General features: G+C 36.5%; 1 protein-coding gene across 1 annotated transcript in view; it reads left to right on the forward strand.

The window, feature by feature from the left end:
* Positions 1 to 72: 72 nt before the first annotated feature.
* Positions 73 to 24,134, forward strand: part of LOC308068921 (uncharacterized protein) — a 390,037-nt gene continuing 365,975 nt past the window's right edge. Inside the window, exon 1 of the mRNA XM_080400427.1 lies at positions 73 to 4,307. The gene's annotated coding sequence lies outside the window, so the exon portion shown is untranslated. The remainder of the gene's footprint in view (positions 4,308 to 24,134) is intronic.

The raw sequence follows: 24,134 nt of genomic DNA on the forward strand, positions 1-24,134 counted from the left end.
TCTTGCCCGCGGCGCGCGCTGGCCGCAGTTGGCGGGCTGGTACGTGTCCGCCTGCGGCCGGGCGGCTGCCGTGTGACAGGGGAGCCACCGGAACGGCCCTGAGGGAGACGTAGTTAGGCGGGTTAAAATACTTTGTAGGAAGGAAAAGGAAAGGAGGGACTGTGATGGTTCCAGAGGACTTCTGCAGGAGTATCAGGGCGTGCCTGAGGCGCCCACGACTTTCTGAAAGAAATTACACGTCTCCACGTATTGTTTTTATCCTGGAGATGCTACAGAGAGGCAACTAAAAGGCTTGTTCTCCAGAGACTGTTTAGCATTCACCCTTCGAAAGCGAGGGTAGGTTAGTGTATTTCTGGTTGAATACCGAAACAAATCCAAAATTTTTTTATAAACTTCTCCATGTCTTCTGAAGCAGAAGCATTGCGTGTGTCTTAATGGCGTTTGTCATCATAAACTAGCATAGGGAGTTTAAAAGAAAGGGTCTTCTCTAGGAATTTTGTACAGAATAAAGCATAGTTAAGCCTGTACATAATTTTTTTTTTCCTTACCTGGAAAATGACATCAGGAAAAACAGCATTCTAAAAAACTGCGCTTAAAGTTTCTTCAGCCTTGGTTATCTTTCTGTCAGTACTAGCAGTTACTTCAGTATGATGACCTAACCCAGACAGGAGGTGCTGGCACTTACCCCCTTCAAAAATATGTTACGTAAAGGAGTAAACCAATTGATGTGGCTTTACTGAAAGGTTTGTTGGTGGCTCCCCTCCATGTGAAATGCTTGGCTGGGTTATAAATCACCACAAATTCAGGATTAGCTGGTGATTTAATTTCCTTGTATCTTTACCCTGCAGTTCCTACAAAAAAAAATAATCGAGTTTTAGATTAGCATCTTTTATTTATGCAAATGTGTAAAACCCTGTTTGATTAACTAAAGAGAATTTTCCTAATAAGTTGAGAAATTTCCAAAAGGTTTAGAAATATTTTCCTACTATTGTGTACAGAAGTTGAAAGGTTTTAGATTATTCCTATATTTTGAACTCTGTGAGAAGGTAGGTGAGTTCCTAGAAAGTAGAACTCACTGGAAATCTCAGCAGCCTCCAGACATTTTTTGCACTGGCACCAAACCCAACGATTTTCATCTTCCTTTTCCCAACTGACTAAACCACATAATTTAGCTTTTTATTTCAAATAAAATTCTTCACATATGTGTCATTTACGTTGCTTGTTTTCTTGCCCCTGTTACCCACAGGGTGAGACATACAATAGTACTGGCTAAATATGTCTCTCACTTTCAGAGGTTCTTATAATTTATACAGCTGCTGCCTCACCGAATTTGAAGAGTATCATGCCTTTATTAGTTTGATTGTCATTCATTTCACAGTTAAGTGTCACTCACGGAGGCTGATTGTCTTGCAGTCTCATTTGGTTGCACAGCCATACACAGATCACATTTGAATTCTACATTTTCAGTTCATGATCATCCTCTGTGTAATCAATTGTACAGAATGTAGTAATTTTGTAATGTAGCGCTTACTGCACTGACATAAAAGACAAGCCAGTAAATGAGGGAAGCGCACATTTTACAAAGATTTGCAGATGCTGATGAAAATTTTGCACAAGTTTGAAGTCTTAGATGAAAAATAATAATTTTTGAGGCAAACGATTTTCTGCTAGTAAAGTGGTTTCAGTTTGGTTGTTACCTAGTAGAATATTGCTTCCCATTTTGGATCACCCATTTCCTTCCTTAAGAGAAAATGTAGCATTTAATACACCTGTATCTATTCTGGCTGATGTAGTTTCATAGTCAGATGAAGCTTCATATTTGGTAGTAGATGTGGTATTGGTGATCTATGCAGATGGCTAACATGCTTTTCTTTTTCTCTTAGCAGTGTTTGCAAACACATACTCTCCGCCTGTAAGCCAAGGAACAGTAGTTTGTACCCAGTTCAAAAAAAAAAGTGGGAAAGGCTTTTAACTTCTATATTGAAATGTCAGTTTCTCTTCATTGCCTTTTTTTGTTGTGGGTTTATTGAAGGTTTTTATTGCTTGATTCTTACATAGCATTTGTTTGTGAAGTGAATCTTTGGATATGTAAATATTGATGGTGAAATTGTCCAAAGGTTTTTTAGTGTTATACAGAGATTAAGATGCAAATATGAAATTGATCTTGAATTCTAGTCTCCAGAATAGTAATGTTAATGGAGCCAATTCATTGAATCAAGTATATTTTCCATGAGCCTCTTAGACTGCAGAAACAAAAGGACTCATTATTAATTAAATGTTAGCATTGTGATAGTTTTGTAAATGTAGTTGGTTTGAATATATTTACATTTCATACTTTGAAAAGGACACAAACTACAATTTTAATAAGAAGGCCTGAGTGCTATATAGTAAAATGTTCGTGTGAGCTTCAGGATAAGGTTAACATTCAGTTCTTTTTTCTGGGTTGTAGAGATACGGTGTTTTTAAACATGGGCAAGTGTTACTGCAGACACTTGAGTATCATGCAAGCAACTACAGCTTCTGCTATCCTCTTCATTTAGAAACAATTGTTTTCATCTCTGATTTGAATTGCTGAGCTTTGGTTAACAAAGACAGAATAATATATTAAAGTCTGGTAACATTTTGGCAATTCTTCTTGTACTTGTATGCAGTGCAGGGTACATGAAATTCTTTTACTTCATCTGTTAATACACAGAACCAATAACCTGATTCTTGATATTAGAATTAGGAGCATGATTATGCTACAGTATTTGCTTTATTTCAGAAATTGTTAAGAATACTCTTTATATATATATGTACGCATACATACATTTGTATACACACACACTCCAGAAATAACAAATCCTAAAGACCCTTTCTACTTAAGATTGTGCCAATTCAAATGTTTTGTGCCCCAGAACTCTGGCAGTCTCTGGAGGACTTATTTGCAGTGGTTTGAGATAGAATTTCCACTTTCTGTTTTTTTCCTGTGGAAATCACTGAATGCATTTAGATATATCAGCTGCTTCAATTTACAGTCTCCTGTATTAACTTTAATAATTCGTAAAGGTGTGTTTGAAGTAATGTGTCAGTCTATGAGCTAGTTGGAAGCACACACACACATACTTGTCCCCCAGCCTAGAACAGGTTTAGTAATCTCCAGCAAACATTTGGGGAAATAACACCAAACTCTTGCAAGTTAGGTTTGAGTCTGTTAGACTCACATCTGTCAGAGACTTTAGACCAATTTTGCATGACTTATATTCCTCAAGAGCTACATCTCAGAGCTGTGATCCAGGAGATGAAAGAGATCAAACAATTAGCAACTGGCTCAAAAATACTTTTATACTGCTTTCCTTTTGTATGGTTTCATTCAGGGACATGGGATTAATTTTTCTACAAATTATATCTATATATAAAATATCCTTTAGAATATTTAATATTTGTACCAGATATGTATTATGGAAAAGAATCCTGCATTTTTGATTGCTATAAAAAGGAATAGTTTCCTAAACATTTTTTTCTCATTTGCTTTGCTCTTCTTTGGATGCTAATTAAATCTGAATATATTAGACTATTTTATTCCATAACCTGCTTCTCTCTATGTTTTAACTGAATTTTCTTAAAATTTTATTTGCTTGAACCCTTCTGGCAAAAATTAAAGGAAGAAGTGAGTATTGAGAATGATATTAGGAGTAACTGAACAATAAAACCTCTAGCAGCGAAGGAAAGAGAGCTTGCTGAGATGTCATTATAACATAGTTGGCTCTGTAACTTTGTGCACAAGATTTTCGCATTTGTTGTCTAGATCTTAGGATAGGGGGAATTCTGTTACTAGCAAAATTATGCCCTAGACAAAGTGTAAGGGTGTCATATTAAAGTGTCAACAGTCCTATTTTAGGAGCTTACTTGAGATAATGTATTGTATGCCAAACGTTCTATGTACTGAATTTACACAAGGCTCCAGGGTAAATTTAGGGCCTTCTTAAAAGCAATATATACTTTGTTTATGCTAGATTTTTTTTTTGTTAACAAACATACATTTTCTTTAAATGTAGATCAAATAGCAGTATATGCTAGGGGGAAAAAAGAATGTGATTGCCACTTACAGTTGAAAAGCCCAGGTAAAATGAAATGTAATGTGTTGTATTTGACATGCCATTGCATGAGGAGTCAGCTTTACTAAGACTTGTGAAATAGAATCATCACAAATGGGGAAAAGGTAAGACGTACAAGATTTCTAGAATATTTTTTAATTGGGATTCATGTTTACACAGGAAGAAAAACAATTTCAGATGCTGAAGAAATAAGAAAAATGGATGTAGCAGGTAATATTTGCTGTTCTTGAAATCAAAATTGTAATATGATTTTCTTAGTGTTCATTCTTTGTTACTAAGATTTGGAAAACAACAGTTAGCAGTAATTGTACAGCTAACTAAACAGTATTATTTGGTACATTTTTTTAAGGCAAGGAACTTCAGGTGGATTTCCTGCTTGCCTACGTATCTGTGCAAGAGAGTGGGGCAGCGGAAATAAATCTTGTTCTTTCCTTGACTGCAATGCAGATCTGGCTCTGGGAGGGGTTTTCATATCCACAGGACCAGACACATGGTCAGCGTTCAGCCAATAGTTAGCCTTACATCTGGCACTGGTTTTGCGTGGCTCAAAATGCCTTTTCTGACTGCTAAACGTGAAAATCCCTCACTTTTTTTCTAAATTGAATTTGCACACATTCTTCAGACTGTGATTTATAGCAAACATAATTTTAACTGTTTATCTCGTATACACTGTAGCTACCCCAACAGCTACTTCGCCAACAACTGCCACAGGCAGGATTTTTTAAAAACAAAGCTACATAGGTGATTCCTTTCCGGTACTTACCCTTCCAGCTATGCTTAAGCTGCTAGGATCATGCTTTTTGATGGCAAGCTGTGTTTTAATCAGTTTGTAAATTGTACTGCACACTCCGCTGGCAAGTCAGATAAAACACCTGACCTGATATTTTGAATTTATTTTTTACATAATTATCTTCTAGTCTGTTGTTGCTGAGAAACATTTTATTCATTTAATAACATGTATTTGAGATTTTTAGATTACCGTGATGCCAGGACATACATACAGTTCTTTATATATAGCATGAAACATATGTGAATAAGGTTATGTCTTTCAAAAGCTTCCAAAATTTAAATTCCAGAGGGTAATACCACATGTGCTAGTGTTTGTATTTGGAACATTAAGGCGTATCTGTTTTAAAAAAATCATCAATTCTTTCTAATGAATTCCATACAAGTTTTCTTTTTCCTTTCCTAACATAGGATTTTGTATTTAGAAAGGAATAGATATTGCTAAATACAAAATATTATGCCCTAAAATATGAGTGGTTCTAATTTAAACCAATATCATAAGCATTATAATAGTTTCTGCTAAGTATCTTATAATTCTTTTTCACTACGTTTAATATGATTGTACTGACCAATACCAGGAGTTCAGTGGAGATGATGGGCAAGTAGAATAAAACTCTAGTGAATGTCAAGAACTAATATACTCATGGCTGATTAAATCACTTAATTAAGAGAAATGTATTGAAACTGCTGGGAGAATATAGCCAAAAGTGAGGAAACTGTGGCTGCTAGTTAGTCATGTGTACATTCAGAGATGTCAAGTGTGTAATCTAATGTGTTCCATGGAAAATTGGGTTATGAGTTTAAAAAAACACCATATAATGCTAGAATATTTGCCACAGAAATGGCTGCACATGCTTGTTTACCAAAAATTGTAGGTCATGTGCAAGAAACACAGCTGGAAAATGCTGAGTAGTGGAAATATTTATGGCAATATATAACCTGATGACATTTCTGCCTTCAGGACACACATGGTTTGAATTCATTGGCCATATAATTAATCATTTTCTATGTGTTAATAAGAGGATGGTAATATAAGCAGATAGATTATGCAAGAGAAATATAATATAAAGTCAACTATAATTCATAAAAATGTATTAATGGTTAAGGCTGTAACTTCCAAACAAGTTATGTTGTGTAAATAGGAATAATTCAGATTTAAAATGTTGCTATTTTTGATTTTGGAAAAATGACAGGCAAGTATTTTTTGTGGTTTCCCCTGAAACCTGTCACCCTTGGTAAAATTAATATAAAAATTAGTACCTTTTTAATGCAACCCTAACACTGTTGTAGTTGTATCACCTGCATTTAACATGTACTTCATCAACCTACGTTATCCAGATGTCAGAGGACTTTGTACCAGGTATAGTTAAAACGTAGTTTGATTTTGTACTGTTTAAGGGATTTAATAAACTGTCAAACGATGTCCCCAAAGCATACAAAAAGTCTTGGATAAAGGTTTTAGAGTTACGAAATCAGTTTCTTGTCTGATGTACATTCCTTGTATTTTATGTTTGGCTGAGGATGAGACCTAAAATCTAAGCAGGCCTAAGTCATTTTGCCGATAATACCCGTTTTCACATTCTTTCTGGGTGCCATTTCAGAGACTTGTTGGTCAAAACATGCAGACAAATGGGTCTGTCTGCTTCACTTCAGAGGGACCAACTCAAAGAAGTATCATCTGTGACACTGTGACTTTGGAGTTTCTTTCCAAGTTTAGTCAACCAAGAAGGCTGTACTAGTTTGAATATTAGCTGTAGTTGTACCGTAGAATTTCCAATGATAAAAATAGTTTCTTATATTTTTGTGTCTATCAGTATACAATATTTTATTTTAAAATCAAGAAAGTTACTTGTAACATGTAAATACAGAAAATACACAGCTGGCTATTTCTGTAATTTAAAGTTGCCATTTTATTTAAGCAAGAATTAACTGCTTTTTATGTTTTCGTATAGACATGTGCTAACCCTCTAGTACACCTGTTGCTTTTATTCCCTCCCTCTTGTGAAGTTAGCTATGGGATTAACAGAATTAGCTATTTTTAATTCTGTTCTGTATTCCTGTGCCCAAACAAAGCCTCTGTCTTGCCTATTTTTTTAGTTTAACACCCTCCCAAGAGTTTCAGAAAGCAGATTGATGCAATTATATAGCACATCCCAGTGGAAAACTAGGACTACTCTATCAGGCCTGGAGCAGCGAGGCAATATTCCAAGCTGACTGCTGGAAACCACAAATCTTGACCATTATTGCAAAACTTGTGATAGGAGCACAGAGAAGAGTATTATTAGCCAGTCATGAGGTATTAAATTATACATGACTTCAGCACTGCTGAAACATCAGCCACCAGCCTAAAGCTCTTCCCTTTTTCTGTTTTGTTCACTTCAATGACAAGAGGTGGATTTTCCTGTTTTGACCTTTGGATTAAATCTGTCAATATTGATTTTAAAATCTGCCTACTGTTCACCTTGTGAACTCAGGTTTTTGTGGGGTTTTTTTGTGAAATCCATATCTGAGATCCCATTGATGTTAAACCACAAGTATGTTATGTTTCCAAGTGGTTTACATGCATTTTGGTCTTAGGAAGCTGAGGGAATTGGCAGTATGTAAGCTGAAAAATATCTGTATATGTTTCACCCTGTTATTAGGGTTTTACTTAGTGGTATTCCAGTAAGAATAGAACATAAACTTTAGGCTGTTTTAGCATGACTTCTATACGTCTGCAGTCACAAGCTTTTTACTCTAACAAAAGCTAATTACTAGACCAAAACAGCTGCTGCTGGATTACTTCTCTGTGAAGGGTAAGGAGGAGAAGGGAGTGTTTTGGTATCAAATACAGTTTCTTTTGGAATGTGCATGTCCCTACTACATGCTGCTAGATATTATCTTGGCTTGATAACTGTCCCACAAACCTTCAGTTCCTCATAGCAGAGGCCATGTTCCTTTGTTGGCTGCCTTACATAAAAGATACTAGTATGCCAGAACCTACATTATTTACTACAGTATGAATACCATCAGTGCAGAAAGTCTCCTCAACCTTGCCAAAACTGCCTCAAACTTTCCTGAGACTCTCCTGGACACTGCTGCTCTTTCTAGAGCTTTGTGTTACTGCCTCTGCCTAGGACTGTATGGGAAATTTGCTACAAAACACTGTAGGACTGCCAATTTGTTACTTCTAAGTTACAGCAGTCTTGTAAGGTCACAGTTTAGGTAGGATGATTGGGAAAGAGGAGTAGACTAGAGTTCTGTCTTATTTGTGACAATCAGCTGTGTTTAACCATTCTGGAAGGAACTGAGTTATAAATACACACAGAATTATGAGTATTTTGAAAAGTTAAAATAATACATAATTGCTCATTGTTACTTCGCGAGGGGAGGGAAATAATCTGTGTTTCTAATAAAATCTGGCAAAATGCTGTTTTCATAATGCTAATATTTTATATATGTATATATTTATTATTATTTTTTTTACTGCTGGCAGTATTTAGTTACGACTTCAGCTATGGTAATGGAGGATGTTTTCCAACATCCCATGATTTAACATGTTGGATTGTGAATTGAAGCAGCTGAAGTATAGGCCCACGTTCCCCTCTCCTCACTATTTTTGAAGATGGTAACTTCCAGCAGGGGAGGTACCAGACAACAGGCAGTGTGCAAATGACTTAAATCTCTGCAGCTGTTGGCTCATTTCTATTCTGTTGCCACATGTTGTTATCAGTAATTTGTGACATTCATCAAATCTGGAAAGTGTGTATGTTTTTCCTTTTTTGTAATGTATGTGCTACCAGTGCAGTTAAGCTGAATGCTAAAGTATTAATGCAGTTTGTTTTATTGCTCTGGCAATTCTGCCCTAGCAATTACTGCTCAACAGACAGACTCTGTTCTGGAAAAAAAATATCTAGGTGAGATACAGCAAGGGAAAAAAAGTCATTATCTCCGAGCTAATCAGAAAGACTACCTTACTTTTTTTTATTTTATTTTATTTTATTTTCTGTTGTTCTTAAAAATTATATATAGCAAGGGAAAATTATGTAAGAAAGAGGGGGCTTGATGAACTTAATGGAGGGAGGTTACAGAAACAAATAAACCCCTTTGTTTTCTTTACAGTATAAATGCTTGGTGAATTTCAGACTCTGGGTGTTTCTGTGATTGTATTTACAGATAAGGTAATCGGTACTAATTCAGCTGGAATTGCTATCAAATTAGTAAACACTTGAGGCCATATAGAGTTTGCCTAAATACATTTATGTGATAGGCTAAAAGATTTCTGCTAAAGCTTACATCCATCCATTGTACTAGTGATATATCCTAGCTGACAAAATTCAGATTCCAAGCTGCGTTTTTCCACAATCTGGAGGTGTTTTGTTTCTAGGTTTGCTTTCTGATCTCTTGATAGACATTGTCTTTTACTGATGAGTGAACTGCAACCTTGCTCTTTTTGTAGCTTCCCCTTTTTTTTACTTTTTCATTGTATCTTCCATTTTATTACTATCACCTATTTTTAACATATGTTGTAAACATCTTTATCCTAATCGTAATTTTATTTTTATATTTATAATTTGTAATTTTTTCCAGGCTCTTCTTTTTTTTTTTTTTTTTTTTAAGATGGCTGATATAGTACAGAGTAAATTTAATTAAATGTTAATAATTAATGCTTATAATAAATACATCTTACTTGCAATGCCACATTAGTATTTTGCCCTGAGATCTGAATCTGGGACTTTTATCATTGTACACAGATTTCTGATCCTTGCACAGCATTCCGCTGCAGTTGGTCCTTGGTAAAGAAGGAGTCATTCTTTACAAAACCGATTGGATGACCAGGATCTAGATTATGCCTGAATGGTAGATCTGAATTCTATAATAATGGTGATACTGATTTAATATATCGGTTCTGTTGCAAAATAAAATATGTTGAGTCATAAATTCAGTCCTATTTGCTGAAATAATTTATTCATTCAAGATATGAACAAAAATTAAAGTTTACCTTGTGCGTTTATTTTAATATTACATTCCTAAATCATGTAACATTTGTCTTCCTTTTGACAGTGTCCAAGTGGACTGGCTAACTTAAATGCTAGTTGTAAGAGTACAGTTTGTCTTTTATGTGTGGCATAATATTTGAAACCATCTCCTCATACATAAACCAATAGGTTAAGCAGTGTCAGATTTAAAATCTTGTATGTTCTGGCAAACAAAACAAAGCAGATTCATGCTATACTATACCATTTCTTTATTTCTTTAGGAAGAATCAAGATTTGGGATATCAAACCTGAATCCTTTTTGCAAAAAAAGACATTAAATACTTTTGACACCTCTACAATAGTATTATCTGAAAGAATATTGGATTCATCAGTAAGAATTGTTTGGGCTTGTAGTACTAAGGCTCTCATCCAACCAGCATTGTGGCTGGTTATATATGAAGATGTAATATAAATCTCTTACTAGACTTAATATATACTAGCATTGAAGAAAAGGTTGCTAAATTCCTAAAAATGGATGAACCTGTGCTGAAAGTATTGTGTTCAAAACAATACATTTGTCAAATAAGTCTCAGATGGTGACTTATGTATTTGTTTTATTCCCCAAACAGCTTTGTATACAATTTAAATCAGTGAAAACTAGTGGTATTATGACGCCTGGTCTAGCTTTGTGAGTGACTTCCCCCCCCACCCCCCCCACCCCCCCCCGCACCGTTCCACATATAAATACTGAGAAGCTTGGCATAAAGAACGCAGCCTGGGGCATACCCCATAAAACTTACAATGCAATTAAATGAGCAATTTCTACTGGAAATAAAATGGGTATGTTGAGCAGAATATGAATTAAACCAAGCAAGAACAGAGTCAGACAACCTTTCGTAGTACTCCAGGCTCTTCAAAAGAACCCCCAGGGTCAGCAGTACCAAATGCAGCTGACAGGTCAAGGCCAATCAGTAAAGAAAGATAACTGCAGTTTTCAATGAAAAGCAGGTCATTCCAAATTTTGATTAATGTAGTCTCAATGCTGTGGTGTCCACTCAACTGGGTTAGCAAAATAAAGACAGATAGCAGTGGATTAACTCTAACACTTCTTTATTATACTGGAGCCGTTACAAGCTTCTCTGCTGCATTCACTAAGACTAGGTTTTCTCCAATGTATGATCCTTCATCTCACATTGCCTGCCGTCTGTCCTGAATTCTGTGGAATTGACTCAGTTACCAGAGGCTGCCCTGTTGACTATTCGGAAGACTACCAAAATGACCTCAAAATAACTTTGCAACAAGGCAAACCCACCATGTTCTTAACATTATGATTAGTTCATGTTGGCAGCGTGTCTGTCCTGTGCAGCATATACAGCAAAAAGGTGTCAGCTCCCATGGCTTTGTTAAAACACTAGGAGCAACTAATTTGTTGTTTATTGACAGTTTTTGTTACACAAAACAAAGACTAGAAACCTTTGGCTGCAGAGTGAACTTTGCAAGTGTAACTTGCCAGTGGCAAGAATCTGAGAAGTCCAGATACAGTGAAGAAAGAAAACTTTCCTCTTCTGAAAGAACAAATGTGATCCTAATCTGTGTCTTTTGATGGCATTTTTTGAGTTAGAAGAGAAACAAGAATGCTTTCTTAATTGTTCTTTTCTGTTCCAAGATAAAATGAAGACATGTTTGTATACATACTAGCCAATATGGGATTGAAATAAGGCTTTACAAAACACGAAATATCTGTATCAGTGAAGGATAAAAATCCTTGCAAATACGAAGCTACTCCAAGAGATTTAAAACACCTAAAAAATTTGATCTAGGTGGGTTTCTTCATTACTTTCCAGTCTTTTGTTGGTTTGTTTTTCTTTCTCTTTTGGAAGGTAAGAATATGTGCCATACCAGTTTGAATATGTGTTATAGCTGTGTTCATTAGCCCAAGTCTTTCCACGCATGGTCTTCCAAATCAGTCAGAACTGTTTTTGTCATTTCAGGCAACAGCATTTTTTGACATCAGTGATTATCCTGGAAACATAGGTGCTGTCTGTATGCATAATCTCCTCGGTACTGGTGTGTGGGAGCTGTTCCTTGCTCTGGTCTTCAGCTGGGTGGAAGGGCAGTAGTTAAGCGGACTGAAGTCTAGCCTGGCACTGATGCTGTAGTATGCAAATGGCAGAATCTAACCGGTCTAGATAATAGTGAAGGCATAGGTGAGGTTCACTGTTTCCCTGTTAGGTAGGACAAAAATGTCACTATAAAATTATACAGGAGGCAACCTTTCTCAGAGTAAAAATTAGAATACTTTTTTCCTACATAGCTGATGGTTTATGTTATTTCATGATAGGGAGACAGCTATCAGCTAGATATTTTCACGAACCAACAGCAGAATTTGTAACATCTATAGCACTGTTGTTCAAAGTGTATGTTACCTTCTCTCTGGTCCTATGGAAGACTGTAAAAAAGAGTATGTGTAACTTTGTGAGCTGTACTGTTTAATGGTCTGTGGCCAGAATGGCAGGGTTGTGTTGAGGTGACTGCCTTTACTGATACAGAAATCTTGTCTGTATGTCCCAACTTTCTGAATGACTTGTTGAACAGCTGCAGAGAACCTGCTGCATAACAGGAGAGAGCTTTCAGGTTTTTTAGGGAGGATTTTCTTATGCTACAGAAGTATTCTGTTCAGACCACAGCTGACAGATCGGTCTCATATTAGTAAATTAACATTGCTCTACTTTTGGTAGTATGTGAACGATTTATGCATTTCTTCGCCCAACCTTTAAATAAATATAAAATTCATCGACAGTTGGCAACAGTGGCCTGACTTTTAGTTTGGTTTCTTCTGAGGCTAGGCAGCAGATGACTAGCTTGTAACTCCCCTGCTTTGAACTTTGTGTGCTTTTGAATGTGCGGGGGTGTGCGCCAATGCATGTGTCAGGTCAGCCCATAGTGACTAGTCTGGAAGAACTGGAGCAGAACATGGCAGTGAAGTCTATTGCAATGTCAGAACCACTGCAGTCAGAGAATGGAAACCAAGTCCCTGCCTCTTAGGGCATGTGTATCCAGCCAGCAGACAATGAAAGCAGTAGGCTCTAATGAGAAAAGGGAAGCCAGTGAAGGAGTCAGACTCTCTGAAATTTATTAGCTGGTGCAGTAAAGCTGCTTCTTGGGAATGAACCTGAAGTGGCCTCTGAGTTTATTTGGGTTGAAAAGCCCAGTAAGGGAGGCAGTTTATTTGGGTTCATCCTCTTCATAATCCAAGATAGTAACCTCTATGATCTTCCAGCCAGTAGCAAAAATATCAGAGTGTCTCATTTGTACAAGGTACCATTTATTTTCATCTAATAAAAACAACTCAAGTCTGTTAACTATTATCTATTTCCCTTTGCAGGATGTATCTTAGCAGTCATCATTGATAATATTGCTTTCAGACTCATTTTAGTTTATAGCCCCAAATATTTCTCGTTTGCTTTGAATAATTATATTCTGTTAAAAGTTAGGTAGCTGGCTGGTTAATTAGTAAGATATAAACGAGCCACATCACTACATTTTTAAAGCTATGGTGCCAGCTAGTGGTGAGAGATGATAGACAGCGTCTCAACCTTGACATTTATGTACTGGTACAGTATATTTTTATTTGCATCATGATAAGGTGACATTAAGTTTTATTTGTTAGTTATCACTACCTTGTGAAAAAAAAAAAGATGAAGTAAAATCAGCAGCTGCTATCATTTTCCAGTCGGATTTTAATTGGGTATTGTTTATTTGGAACCTTCCTGCTGTTATTGATGGAGTAATTGCATCATTCATCAGGCCATTTGCCAGTGAAGTCTTTTAGTCCTTAGTTCCTCATGTGTGAACATCAGTTCTTATGCATTGTGAACCTGTAGGTGCTTTTAGTTTGCTAGAAAACTGAACTTCTTAAAAAATGCAGTAGAGTTTAGTTGTAAGCAGCAAAAAGATACTTAGACCGTTTCTGCAATTGATTCTCTTGTGAACACTGAGGAGAGCTCTAGTGTGGCCAGTGTAGGGTAAAACTGATTATATTTACTTGTAACTGATACACCACACTAGGATGAAAATCCTGTATTCTATTAACATGTAAGGAAAATTCAAACAATTCATTATTCACATGCACTATCTGTATTGAAATAAGCTCACAACAGAAAAGAAAAATAAGCAACCCTTTAGAACATTTATGAAGAAATGTAAGAAATAATTAATATTTTTAATGTTTTTTTGAACAAAGAGTCATTGACAGGCCATCTTTTCTAGTTTAATTAAGCAATAACTGATCTCAGTAAGGTTGTGGAAGGCTCTTGAATACTAATAAATAAAACCAGAAGATGAAGCATTTCTTTCATTAAATAGTAGGAGCTGTTTATAACTCTATTACTTACTGCTAAAATCAATTATTATTACTAATACTCTACAAGTAATTTATAACTGAAAGCACACTGAAGGTTGTAAAGCAGAACTTTTCTTTTTAAATGTCAGACATAGCCATGAAGGTCAGCTATTGTGAATAAGGACACCTTAGATGAACACACTTGTAATAATATTTGTGAAGATAGATCTAATGTTAGTGACAGCTGCAGGCAGTAAGCAGACCTGTCACAGTCTTACTTCCAGTGTAATGCATGGGACTACACTGGTGTAAGAATATGGGGATGTTTCTAATCCAAGGGAATAAAGAAAATTGAATGATTTTTTTGTGTAAGCCTTAACTAACTGATTTAGACACACAAGCAATTTATTTTAAAAAAATGCTTGAAATATTAACCTATGCAAGAAATAGTCTTCTGTTATTATATTTATAGGTGTGATAATAAGTGTGATAAATGTGTCTGATAGGTGTGAAAGAATTTCAGGGGCCCATGGTGCATGTTTGTTTCCTTGTATGTAACCACTTGAAATACACTGTCATGCTTTCATCATAAACTTCCTTTGGTCCACTTCCCTTAGACTGTGTTTGTGACAGATGTGTACTTTCTGTTTTTTTCATGTGCTGTTATAACACAATTGCTTTAATTTAATACTACAGGGAATATTTAAATGAAAAAGACCTGTATATCTTAAAATACTAAAATTCAAGTATGAATCCTAACTGATATCTTTTAACTGTGGGGTTTATAATTTGTCCTTCACACTTTTTCCTAATTTATTACTTAAATGATTTAGGATATTCTGCAATTTGGTAGTCTCTTGACATTTACATAACTGTTGAATCAATAAGGTTTTAATTTTTCAAAGAACTTATATGTGTTGCCCATTCACAGAAAATTAGATGCACACTTTGAATTTGAGACCAAAAAATGGCATTATCCAGCTTCATTTTTCTCTTTTTGTGCTTTAAATTAAACGATTGTCTATAAATGTTATATTGTGCTATAATTTCTTTTTTTATTTTATTATTTTATTATTTTATTGGAACACCACTATCATTAAAACCCACAAAAGTAGCTTATTCAGACTACTGACTGTAATGCTGTGAGCACTGAGGTTAAATTACCAAAGTATTTGACTTCCAAACAAAATAATGTGGAGCTCAGTGATCTAAACATAGTAGCTAACATTTATTATGTTGAAATATCCATTTGGATTGGCAGTCCTTTAGCTATTATAGTATTGTACTCTAAATGTATTTCTTGTCCAAAATGAGTACCTTATGCAGAAGACAGAAATACAAAAAGATTCTTCTAAAAACATTTTAAAGGTATTTTTAAGTTTATTTTTCACATATTTACTGGTTAAGATATACATTTAACAGTTTGATTTCTTTACTGCTGTAGAACGCTTCTTGTTTTAACAGCACTGTGATAATATACACTTAGTGTATTCTAAACTGCATACCCTTGTGCATCTCATAAAACTCTCTGAAGTGTATGCATTTAAAAATCTGTATAATAGATTAAACTCAGTGGACTTAGAAAAATCCAGATTTTAAGCATAAATCTTGATGTAAAAAAAAAAGAAATAAACCCCTGCCTAAATTAAATTGTCATACAATTCCTTTACATCCACTGATGTCGTGTTGGGGCTGAATTTGATACCATGGCTGATGAAGGAGGAAAAAAGATTCAAAGTAGTTTTAAAGTCTAAAGGAATGTGTTTGGAATGCCCTTTGGCAAAAAAAAAAGCTGCTTTATTATTTACAAAGGGCTACCACATATGAGTACCTGACAGCAGCATTTTCTGCCCTTCCTTGGAATGCTGTTACTGGAGCCCTTCACAGATCTCTTTGTCAGAAAATGTAGCAGCCCAGTACGGGTGTTGGCCACATCTGTCAGGAGACTGCTACAGATGGTTCAACTCATTAGCTGACAGAACTCCTAGCAAACATCATCCAAGAGTACAGGGACCTCACTTGGACTAAATGTTAAGCTTGCCTCCTGTTCAGTGCCATTGTGTTTTCTGTGAAATAAGATTCTTAGGCATTTCTGTTGGGCCCTGGATACATTGAATGTGAACCCGTCTGCAATCCTGTTTTATAAAATTTGCAAATGTAAGAATTTTAAATTAATACTTGTTGCAGCATTACAGCTCCGCCCAAACAGTGTCTCAGGCATAGCTCACAGTATCTTTTACATTTTTTCTATATCTGATATAAGTATGTCTCCATAATGATATCACAACTGTGATGCAATCAACTCCAATGCATTTCTAATACATTATACATTTGTATTTGTAAAACCTTTGCTTTAGTATCATGTTTATATTGTTATGTGTTCAGTCACTTATGCAGAATTTATTGTCTTTCTTCTTGTTACTTGGTGTTTCTAGCAACTTGTTACATATTTATGTCAGTTTTGTTAGTAGCAGAACAATTACAGCAGGTGTGTCTCATTGTTAACTTCTGCAGCAGAGCCAGCAGAGGGAGCATACACATTAGTGGTTTATGAGACAAATTTTGGCCAGTTTTTTCCCTCTGTTTTTGCAAACACTTGTATTTATATTATATGTGGTTATTATATATGACAGTGTGGCCAAATGTTTGTACTCTAGAAATGCAGTAATTGTGGGGAAAAGCTGAGCTGTCTATTGTTTTATGATTACAAAATCAGCTTTGATTTTGCGGACTTGCATATATCAGTTTGCATACTGGGAGTAATTCTTTGGATAGGTTTTTTTTCAACCCTGGAGAAAAGAGACTTTCCCTTCCAAACCCTCTTCTATAGTACCACAGAATACACCATCTTTGGAAAAACCACAACATAAATTGGACAGGTTAAAATAAAAGGACAGGTTAAAATGACTTCACACGCTTGCAAGGTCAAGTCCTTAATAAATCACTATATGCATTGTGTGCAGTTCAACTGTGTGAAATAGTCTTGAAGAGACTGTTCTGGTTTTAGCTGATAATTGGAGATATGTTTTTGGTTTGTGCAAAATACACTATGCAGACTTTCGGTTACATTTAAATGCATAATTGCTCTGAAATCATTCTCATATTCATAGTCATCATGCCTTGGGACTGCTCCCAAAGTTGACAGGAATTTTACATGAAAGAGTGTCAGGCCAGAAGGGTGGGGTTTTGTATAATCTTACATGTGTTTAAACAATACAATGAATTAAGTATAACTTTGTAAATTATGTTGTTTGCATCATGATTTAAACTTTATTTAAATACTTTTTTTTTATATATTTAGCATTATTACACTATGTGCTTGGTTAAGCCAGGCGGGGTTGATTATCATTAAAGTGTTATTTATTTCTATTTTATTAAGCCCCTTTTTATATTCATGTTACAGGTTAATTTATACTTTTATTTCATGCACTACTTGGCTTTACTGATTAATATGCCCCATGGCATTCAATAAAGCCAGGCAGTGGAGGAAATAAGAGTGGTATTAATTTCTAACATTGCTATAAATTTGCCTTAATAAAACTAGCTCAATAACACTGCAGTAGTAATACAATGGATGCTTCCAAATTGTTAGCAAAGACACAACTGAAAGAACAACACGTTTTTTTTCCAGAATTTAAGAATGCTTGTGCTGTCTTTTTACTAGTGTTCACATTAGACTACCTGTTATAATACTGAGTGCTCTTACATTGTGTTCTATGAAGTGGTATATATTTTTCAAAAAGAGTTATTATTTTACTTAGTCAATCAATTCAATAAAATGCAGATAAATCCTTTGGATCCTTTCAAGTGCCTTGTGGATTTTCATAGCCACTGTAGTAACAGACTGCCTAAAACCAGGTTTTAAAATATCAAAGGAAAAACAGAAAATTCTGGAGTATAAAGACAAACAGTAAACAAGAAAAATTAGAATAATGGATTTTCTCTTTAGTAGTAAAGTAACTACTATTGATTTATGTTTTCCAATATTTTCCATTGATTTACATGTTGTTTTATAGTAGAGTGAAATTCTCAAGGCAGAAACACAGGTAGGATTGGTTAATGTTAGTTTTAGGTCTGCAAACTACTCATTCCAGTGGAAATATTTTTTGCTATGTTTTATTTATTAACTATTAACTATGATATCAATAACTTTTTCAAGTCTAGATTGTGAAATCTGTAGTATGAAATTCTTCCGTAGTCTTTGCCATGTAACAGTTAGCAGTGACAAACTTTTTACTCATGACTGCATTCCTTTCTTGTGCAAACTCATATTGACTTAACTGAAAATTTTGCTCAGTAAGAGGGTTTTGGATACAGCTGTTACTTACTTGATTTTAGTACAAAATAAAAGCATGATGAAGAAAGTTAGCATAAAAAAATCTGAACAAAACCATGGTCCAGAAGGATTGCCAAATCCTCAGAGCTTGATCCTGGAAGGTGCATGGAGAAACCTTTAATTGTTCCTGAAGCCAGTGGGATGTGAGCCTTCCCTGCACTTTGCTGGGTCAGACCTTAATAAATCACTTGACACACTTTGCAGAGATCACCTATGGGGTGAAAGGCAGCAAATGTTTAAAAGGATTAATATAAACATTATATATCAAATGGAACTTATTTTTGCATTCAGGCAGCTATGAAAATAATATTGTCATTTTGATAAGTGTATTAGTTAGAATCAGATGGTCAGCAGACTGTCTACTGTCATTTGATTTTACTAAATAAATGCACTGATACACATTTACATAATGCATAGGCTGAGGATCTACCAATGTCGATTAAAATTCAAATTTTAGGCTTTATGTAATGATCTTTGCTTAATTTTTTTCTAAATAGTAACAAAACCTGTAAAATTGTCTTATTTACTATAAAAATCATATATGTCCTGACATACCATTTAATTTGCTTATATGGTGCTGGTATTGTTTAATTATGTCAAATAACTTTGTTCAAGTGTTCTGTAACCTTTTAATCATAGAGTCACTGAAGGTCTGTGCCCTACATACGCAAGGTGTGATGTTTTGTCTGGGCTAGTCCTCTTGCAGAGTTAGTTGTTTCCTCAGAAGAGTGTTTAGTTTCTGATGGAAAACTAAATGTCTTCCTGTATCAAGCCTTAAACAAGATATCAGCCAACAATAGGAATAATGACATTTACAGGCACATTAGAGTTGGTGTTATAAATGGGGATAGAATCCATCATACTTTGGGGAAAGTTTGCCAACTGCTGTGTCAAGCTGCATAGCTTCTTCCAGAATTGTACTTTATGGAAGGGACCTCTGTATGCCCCCGGAGCGGTGGAAAATTAGGTTAGATAAATAGACCATTGATTAGATTGTTTGGCAGTTGAGTTTGCCACAAATGCTGAAAATCTGTATCACATATTAATATTGGTGATATATGCAGATAGTTCATGCTTTCCATCTTTCACTGACAACAGCAGGAGTTTGGGCTGCTCAGTAGCTCTCTGGATAAAGCATTTGGAGTGTATTTGAAAGGTACTCTGAACATTTTATTTCTGGCTGCACACATAAGCAGCAGATAACGATTATAAAGGAAAATTAACAAGACTAATTTTTAGTGTTTAACGCCCCAATGCAAAGCTATATATCTGTTTTCTTCTTGTATCATCACAGCCAGGCAGAGTAAGCTGCAGTGCTTGCAAAACAAAAAAATGTGTGTTTGGGCTGTGAGGCGTAACACATGCAATTAAATATGAGAAGATCTCTTTAGCTAACAGCATGAGGGCTGGGGGTGGGATGGGTGAGAATGCCTCATCAGCGCTGCAAGTAAGGCATGAAGGGTTAAGGCAATGTCTTTTCCTTTGAGAGATTTTTAAAAAGCGTCCATTTTAAAGGCATGTCTATAAATTGTATTTGCCTTCATGCAGATGTTGAAACAAGAATACTTGCTTCTGATTCAACTTTCCTCCAAGTGTCTTTGTTGGTAGGGATAGGACTGATATTTTGATTTCTTTTGCTCTTTTGGTAACACCACCACCCCCCCACCCCACCCCACCCCCCCATATAGCACACCTGTGCTTGTTAGAACACAGAAAATTCTCTACTTTTCGTAGAAGGAAACACGTACTTATTTTCTGTTCTGCCCCTCCATGAAATATTTCTCCTCTTTCAATGTGTTTTTACGGAATTAAAAGGTGCTGCTTTTATTTAGTGGCTGGCAATAAATATTATTTATTTTTACACCTCCTTCTTTACAGCACAATCCTGGAAGAGGAACTGTGGTCTAAACACTGTTGTTAAGTTTTATATTTCCAGCCATGCATTTAAGTAAGTTTTGTTTCAAGAGGAATAGATCACTTTTAAGGTGACGTTTTCTGGGAACTAGAACCAAAAATTCAAAAACAATGTAGCCAGATCCCCGCCTGTATGTACAAGAGGATAAAATGAACACAAGAAACAGCCAAACTGATTGTAATTGGGAGCATTAGAGTATTTTCTGGATATCTGAGGCAAAAAATATGTGTAATAACGCGTAATACTTTGTGTCACATTCTGCGTGAAGCCTTTGCAAGAGCCGGACTGTTCCGCTGCCGGCGTTCATTAGCAGTTCCAGCGGTGCCGTTACTTAGGCCTCCTCACAAGCAGCAAATCACGCACGGAAACGGACCCGCCTGGCGGGGGCCGCCGGCTTCAGAGCCGCCCATGGCGGGAAAGCGCCGCTCCTCGCGCGCGCTGCCGTGCCCGCGCGCTGCCGTGCCCGCGCACTGGAGGCCGGGAAGGGCGCGGGGCGGCGGCGGCGGGGGGGCTTCCCTCCGCGCCACCGCCGCAGCGCGCCGGCGCCGCCGCCAGGGGGAGCCGCCGCCCGCCGCCGCCGCCGCTGCCGCCGCTGCGCGCTGGGGGGGCGTTGTGCAGCTGTTGCCGCGCGGGGAGCTGCGGGGGCGGGTGCGCGGTGTTCACGCGAAGGTATGCGAGGAACTGGACGTTACTCGGTACAGTTCCTACCACCGGTCCCTTTGCTAGCCGTCGTTACGGGGTCTCCGTACGGAAAACGGTACTGCTGGCGCTTCAATGGCAGCCCGCTGGGCGTGTAAGACCGTTGCAGCGTGTCACTTGCCTTGCAGCCTTTGCAACAATTTTTTTCTGCAAATAGTCACGACCTTAATAAAGAGATAGGAAAATAAAGGAGGGGGGGGGGGGGGGGGAAGGATATCAATTTGCGTATAGCCATAATTCCTTTCCTTATTTGCTTTCCTCATTTTGCTTGCTTGCCTTTTTTTTACTCCTAGTTGAAAGGCAGATGCGGAGAAACGTCCTGCCCTATAAACTGTTAGAAATTGGCCTCAGTTGATGTTTTTGTGTGGATAGTAGTTTAAGTGCAATCCTGAAAGCACTGGGTATAGAGATGAGTTTAGGAACACTTGCCTCTGGCTGGAGTTTATGGAAACTCCTTCCTCATGCTTGGGCTGGAGCTGCAGATACGAAAAGGTGAACCTCACTTTTTTGCCCATCACATTACCATTGCTCCTTATGTGATAATAAATCATGATAGCTGTAGTAACAATGATGATGATAATAACTAATAACAACCAGCATGAAAAGCAGAGTAGGGAAGAGGATTTGCTATGAGAGAAAGTAATCAGAAACATTCTGGGCACCTTACCCAATCCATTTAACTCACAGAAATAAACACTATCTTTAAAATTCAAGCAAAACAAAGACTTATTTCTTTTTCTCTTCTCTTGAGCAGATGCTTGCCAAAAGCTCTTCCTTTTATGGTCCCTTAAGTGGAAGGTTGTTTGGAGGATCCTTAGAGAGTGTGGATGTAGTTTGCCGCAGCTCAGCCCAGACAGAGCCCCATTCTAACTGAAAGATGCAGGCACTCATTTGAAATTTTAAAAGTATGGCCTTTCAAATTAAAAATCAGTTGGCCTCGTTTTACTGGGCTTTCCAGAGACTGAATCTGGGTAGCCACACCATTTCTTTGTATTTAATTAATCATTTTTTGAAATAAATAACTGTCATGCATATAATGCATATATACATTTATGCATATATAAAACTAGATATTGGCCAAGGAGCCTGGGGTGGTTATCGCAGAGGGGTGGTGCTCTCAGCCTGGTGCTTTTAGGGCAATAATATTATAGGTCTTACCAAATGTCTGAAAGTCAAAGCATCTGAGATAGTATGGACGGTTTCTGCCAAATATAATTCTATTTGTACTGTGATACTAAGCCTTTTTCCTAAGATCCAGCAACTTTTGTGTTTGAATCTTCAAGTTCCTGTTAAATCCTGTACAGTAAACTCAGCTAGTGAATTTAGGGGGAATATAAAGCTTTGTGGCTTCAGAATTCCATCAGAGGAGATGCATCTGAAAATATTCTCTTTTCCATGGTTATTTTTATCCTGTTCTTTACTAGAGAAAATATGTAGGAAAAATGCGTTTCTAAAATGTGTTCCCAACTATAACAGTTGTTACAAAGCAGGGGCTTTCTTTTTTAAACTCTAGAGTATGTTCTTCCAAATTGCAGCATTTTTGTTCTGGCGTTTGTTACTTGGAAAGGGAAAGATGGGAATGACAGAAGGAAAAGATGAGAAATAGATGACAACAAATGGAATAACTCTTTAGGAGCAGTACACTTTTCACCTCTGGGTGCCACTGTTCAACTGTTTCTTGTGCAGTGACCATCTGCTTAGAAGTCCAGCTCTTACCAGAGAAATATTCCCTGAAAGAAACTTGTTAAAGAGATACTGCCAATATCTCTGGATAATCCAGAAACAAGTTTCTGATGTACGGATATTAGTTGTGCACTGTTCTGATATAATATTTACGTACTGAACAAGGAAACAGTAAACAGTCCTCATTTGTTCAGTTTAATGAGTGAAGTAGTCTGATGGTTTATTTAAAACTTTCCTTGCCTCTTTACTTAGAAGTTGAAATGTCAGTCTCCTTTTTTTTCCTCTATAAATAAATGCTAGTACAGATTTATTAAGTATGCGGATTTACTGTAATCATTCAGTTGATTTAAACAAGTTTTACAATATCAACAATAATTTGCTTTATTGTCCACAACCTACTTAATTCAAAAATCTATTGACTGATATCATTTCTTTTCAACTGCTGTGGAACTGTTAATATTCAGAGCAAAATTAATTACAGTCTGTGTATCCAGCTGTTCCACCAGATTAATTATATTGTGACTATTTCTCCTAGAAACTCAGCCAGGGCAACTCATTGCTAAATGACACTAGACCTCTTCTCTGAACTGTACTATGATTTTAATTCTAATAAAATAGAAATCTTCTATGAATGAAATCAAGTGTATCATTTAACTCCTTCATTACTGTAATGCTGTGTTTTGGGCAACATTTTCAAAATAGTAAGACTTGCGTTTTCGGCCATAATGATATGTACATTTCCTCACCCAGGGCAGAACACTGCTGCTGTTTTGCCCATACCTTCAATCTAGAAGTGTTCTTCCTGCACCATACTAAGTACCGCAGTCTATCAATGAAAGCCAGCAAGCCTTTTCATATCTGCACACAGACAATGGAAAGTTCCATGATAGCCTTATAAACAGGCATAGACTGTATTTTTTTCTGTTCCATGGTTCTGTATATGTTCTATATATGCATTTTCTCAAAGTGGTAGAGGAAAAATTCAGACTAAAACATCTGTTAAAAATTAATTTCAACTTTGTCCCAGATTTGTACATTTCTTTCTTCCAGTTTCACTGGAAAATCCCAAATAAATAGAGCACTTCAAAATAAAAGAATTTAACTTTATCCTGGGAACATGCAGTTCAGGTTTTGGAAGGGGAAACATGTAATAAAATGCTGCTCAAATGAAACTGGTGAAGCTGTAAAATACGTAAGTGGAAACTTTGAGGAAACTGGCAATGAGAAACTGGAAATCAAGCAGTAATTTAAGTTTCACACAACCACCCTTTGCATGTGTGAGTACAAAGGAGAGACTAGGCACAAATGTGAGTCAGAG

Source organism: Falco punctatus, assembly GCF_963210335.1.
Source record: "Falco punctatus genome assembly, chromosome: 8".
NCBI classification, from domain to species: Eukaryota; Metazoa; Chordata; class Aves; order Falconiformes; family Falconidae; genus Falco; species Falco punctatus.